This window comes from Apodemus sylvaticus, chromosome 5 (genome assembly GCF_947179515.1).
Source record: "Apodemus sylvaticus chromosome 5, mApoSyl1.1, whole genome shotgun sequence".
Taxonomy (NCBI): Eukaryota; Metazoa; Chordata; class Mammalia; order Rodentia; family Muridae; genus Apodemus; species Apodemus sylvaticus.
Genome location: NC_067476.1, coordinates 149,558,882 through 149,564,112, shown reverse-complemented (window position 1 = coordinate 149,564,112; position 5,231 = coordinate 149,558,882).

Genomic DNA, 5,231 nt, shown 5'->3' with positions numbered 1-5,231 from the left:
CAGAAGCAGGCCCGCAAGCAGCCCCAGCTCACAGGGTGCCAGGGCCTGGCAATCGTGGTGGTGGCTGTAGCAGGGCTCTGCCAGTCGTCTTGTTTGCCTGCGCTGACCCCTTGCCTTTACCACCCTTGCAAGCCAATCCCGGTGCCCAGCCCCGCCCACCTGGGAGTCCTCAGGCTGAGAAAGGCGCAGGTGGCCGGCATCTCCCACCGTGCCTAGGAGGAAGGCCAGAGGTCTGGGGCACAGCGGACCAAGGCAGATCGGGGTGGAGTCCTTTAGAAGAGGCAGAGTGCAGGTTGGAACATCAGGTCACTCATTTTCTCTCTGCGGAAAATGGGGACAGCTCCCTCTTAGGAACGATTAAAGGAGAAGGCTTTTTGTGGTTTAGTGCAAACGAGAGAATTCGCCCAAACCCTGTCTCGAGGTTTTTAAAGAGCTTTGAGACTGGGAAGATGACCCAATGGGTAAAAGGCCTCCATGCAAGCGTGAGGACGCCAACGCCCATGTGTAAGCTAAGTATGATGGTAAGGGCACCTGTGGCTGTAAGCCCTGAGAAGATGGAGACATGGGCTCACAGTGCCCATGATGTAATCCATACATGCCGGCAAAGCATTCATACACTTGAAATAAAAAGAAATCTTAATGAATACAAATAAAATTAAAATGCACCATTACCCGGGAGCTTCCTAACACCTACATCTGTTTTGCATTCTTAAGCACAGGATATTATAGAATTTTTTTTATTGTTTTTTTAGAATTTTTTTTAAACTATTTTTTTATTGTTTTATTTTTTATGATTTTGTTTTGTTTTGTTTTTTGTTTTTTTTTTCCCCCCAAGACAGGGTTTCTTTATGTAGCCCCGTCTGTCCTGGAACTCACTCTGAAGATCAGGCTGGCCCTGAACTCACGGAAAGCCTCCTGCCTCTCCCTCCAGCGTGCTGGGATTAAAAGTGTGTGCTACCACATTTAAGATTTTTAAAATTATGTATATGTGTGTGGATATTTGCACGAGTGCATACAGCCATGGAGGTCAGAGGTGTTGGTCCCCCTCGGAACTGGGGTTGTTACAGGAGGTTGTGAACCACCAAATGTAGATTCTGGGAACCAAACTTGGGCACCCTCCAGGAGCAATATATACTCAACCACTGAGCTAGCTTCCCAGCTTTTTGTTTTAATTCATTGAGGATTTCCTATACTGATCTAGTGTGTGTTAATCATGTCTGCCCTCACTCCCTTCTCCATCGTCCTCCAAATACCTCCTCCCTGTTCCCCCCACCCCGACTCCGTGTCTTTTTTTTTTTTAATAGTCCACTGAGTTCAATAGCGGTACCCATATATGCATGGGTGTGGAGCCATGGTCAACTTTCCAGGGCCACACCCCTAAAGAACACTGACTTGCCTCTCCGCAGCCATTAGTTAATTGTGCAGGCAACCACAGCTGCTGGGAGTTCATGAGCGTAGCAGTCACACTGCAAACTTTGATCCATACCTGTGTCAGAAGTCATACACGTCTTTCCCAACCTAAACTCAAGAATTTCTCAGCTGGGTCTGGCACCCTGTGGAATAACTTCCCGTTCTTTCCTTTATTTACACTTGGTTTGCATATCTTCAAGGTGTATCTCTAAATCTAAAACCCTGAGGTGATCATATCATCTGTCTAATGAAACTGTTACAGTACAGCAAGGTCCCAGACTATCATTAAGTAACTAAACAGGATGGGTTTGCATCCTGATGAGAAAAGCCAATAATAATAATAATAATTTGGCTGCCTGTAGCAGAGTGATTTGTTTCAAAGCAGTACCCTCCTTGGATGAAGGAAGTATGGGGATTTTATACAAGACTATACATATACTGGACTTGGTAGCTCCCTCCTAAGTATACTCAGGTAGAGTATTTTCCTTAGAACACTCAGTTTAAGATGCATGTTGAAGATTAAAACAATGGGGGCTAGAGAGATGGCTCAGCAGTTAAGAGCACCGATTGCTCTTCCAGAGGTCCTGAGTCCAATTCCCAGCAACCACGTGGTGGTTTGAAACTATCTGTAATGGATCTGATGCCCTCTTCTGGTGTGTCTGAAGAGAGCAATGGTGTACTCATATACATTAAAAAAAGAAAAAAGAAAAAGATTAAAGCAATGGACAGGAATGCCTCTGGGCATAGTCAACCTGCACTATAAAATTTTAACGGGCCATAAACATCTTCAGGTTACAGTAATGGGGGACCTGAAGGTTCCTGCCTTGCTTATTGGCTAACAATCCATGACAGTGGGGCTATAGAGGAAACCTTGAGGAAGCACTTCAGAGATTGTTCCTGCAGTTGGGAAAGTAGTTGTGCAAGCACTGGGGAGGGCAGATCTCATCATCTGCACTGGCAGAAGAGCAGTGTTGGGGACAGCTTGGAGAGGGCAGCACTGTTCTACTTAGCTCTCTATAATACAGCCATTCTCCACCAACTGTTGAGCTCGTTCTTTGTAACATATACATTTACTTATTGTTAATTTATTCATTCTGTGTCTGTGCACACCCGTACACGTATGTGTGCACAATGGTATGGATGTACGGGTCAAAGGACATGGAAGTTGGTTCTGATTTCTGGCATGTGACCCTTGTAGATCAAACTCAGATCCTCAGGCCTGGCAGCAAGAGCCCCCACCAACAAAGCCACCTCAATGGCTGCATATAGCTACTGCTGCCACTGCCCGCCTCCCTGCCTCCTCCCGTCTGTCCCTCCCAGAGTCTATGTAGTTCCAGAGCTCACTATGTAGACAACCATGGTTTCAAATATATAGGTATCTACCTTCCCAGTGGTGGGGATTAAAGGATGTGCCACCATGCCTGGCTTCCATCTGGTTTTACTGGGCTCTTGAAAGGGTTTGGGGCCAGGTGAACAAATCAATCCTTTAAAAAATTCTTCAGCCGGGGGGGGGGGGGGGGGTGGGGTGGGGTGGGGTGGTGGCGCACACCTGTAATCCCAGCACTCTGGGAGGCAGAGGCAGGCGATTTCTGAGTTCTAGGCCAGCCTGGTCTACAGAGTAAGTTCCAGGACAGCCAGGGCTATATAGAGAAACCCTGTCTTGAAAAAACTAAAGCCAAAAAACAAAACAAAAAAAAAATTCTTCATTGTGTCTTGTAGCTTTGTCCCGCATCCCTGGACAGCCCGTTGTTTGGTATCTCTTACCCTTGGCAGGGAATTAAATTATACAGCTCTCCTCTCACCCAAGCAGGCAAGCCTGCCTTAAACTCACACCCAATGGCAGCTTTCCCAAGTGATGTGTGGAGTGTGCCTCAGCAGCCTGTCTGTTATACGGGGGAAAAGTGTACAGAAGCCCAGGGCAGATGAGTAGGCACCCACACAAACAACTTAATACCTGGACCGACCATCCATCCATCCATCCATCCACCCACCCACCCACCCCTCCCTCCCTCCCCCCCACCCACCCATCCACCGCTGCTCACTGTTCTTGGCACCTTTGAGGGTTGCCAAGGTCCATTTAGCTTCAGAACCTACCACATTAATAGGGGGCAGATAAATGTGCAATTCTGTTATGTTCCTCATTTAAATCTTGGCTACTTCCGAGGAAGGGCTGAGGTGGTCCAGATCTTCTTCCAAAATCGGGTGTAGTCAGAAATTCCTGAAACCTCTTTCACTGCTACACCAACCCTCTCACCGCCACCATTTATTTACCCCTTGAATGAACTTGAAATGGTTTGAAAGCCTTCCCTCCAGAGCAATGGCTCTCAGCCTTCCTAAGTGTCCCTTTAAGCAGTTCCTCATGTAGTGCTGACCCCCAACCATACAAAATTACTTCATTGCTATTCATAAATGTAGTTATTACTGTTATAAATCATAACATAAATATCTGAAATGCCACTCCTGTGAAAGGGTCATTCAACCCTCAGACTTACAGGTTAAGAACACTGTTTTAGAAGCTCAAAAGCACCAAATTTAGTTTCCCGTCACCCTAGCTCAATACAAATACATTTGCCTATTAAGTAACCACCAAAAGCCATGCCTGGACTTTCCTCCCCCCACCCCCAGACTCTCTCAGGCGCCTTAACACTTACTGTAAGTAATGCTACTCATCATTCAGACCTGCTAGCCTCTTCTGTCTTATACAGGTCATGTCCCCCTTCTTGTACCAGCAAACACATTAAAGGCCCATGCCAGTCCTGGGGGTCACTGCTAAGTTAACTTCTGTCAGCTGTCTGATCTAGGTGGGGAATTATGCACCAATCAATTCCTTTGCTACAAGTCCTCAGTAACATCCTTTCTCAAGGAAAAACATTTTCATTTTAATCTTGTATGCATTAGTGTGAGTGTGTTAGATCCTTTGGAATTGGATTTACAGTTGTGAGCTGCTATGTGGGTGCTGGGAATCGAACCTGGATCTTCAAGATCAGGAAGTGCTCTTGACCCCTGAGCTCTCTCCAGCCCCTAAGGCAAGATTTTTCTTTTTCTTCCTTTATGTGTGTTTTGCCTGTATGTATGTCTGTGAATCATGTGCATGCCTGGTCTGTAGACTCCAGAAGAGGGCAACAGATCCCCTCTACAGGCAGTCGCAATAAGGAGATTCAACGCGGGTCCTCTAAGAGCAGGCAGTAACCCTTATCCACTGAGTCAACTCTGCAGCCCCAATGACTGCCCTTTTCAGTGCCTTCCAGTTCCAAATATTTGTGGCAATCCCAAGAAATAACCAAGTGTCCTTGATAGTCCACATGAGACGATGGTCCAAAAGGGACTAATTTCCCCATTATCTCAGGCAACAGCCTTTTTCTCAAGAAAGAAGAGATAATAATCCCCATTTTGGGGGGGGGGGGCTGGGGTATATGCACATCAGGATGCATGTATGGTCAGAGGACATCTTCCCTTCTTTCCTCCTACCATGTGGGTCCTGGGAACCAAACTCAGGTCCTCTGACGCAGCAGCAGGTAATTTTGGTTTGGCCATGCAGCCATCTAAGGCTCTCTCCACTCAAGTTGTTCGTTCAGAGGCACAATGATCTGATTATCGGTTTCCTGTCAGGGCCTTCATCACTAAGGCCACCTCTGCATGCTGAGCCACAGACCTTCCCTTCCTCTGTCCTACCAGCTCTTTCCACAGGTTCCCATGGTTTCGGATCCCAGAACACATTCAGTGTACTTACCCCATCAGCTGTACAAACCAATCCCTCCACCTCATCCCTCCCTTTCTCCCACTTAACACACAGATGCAAACAGCAGGTAACACCCATTCCT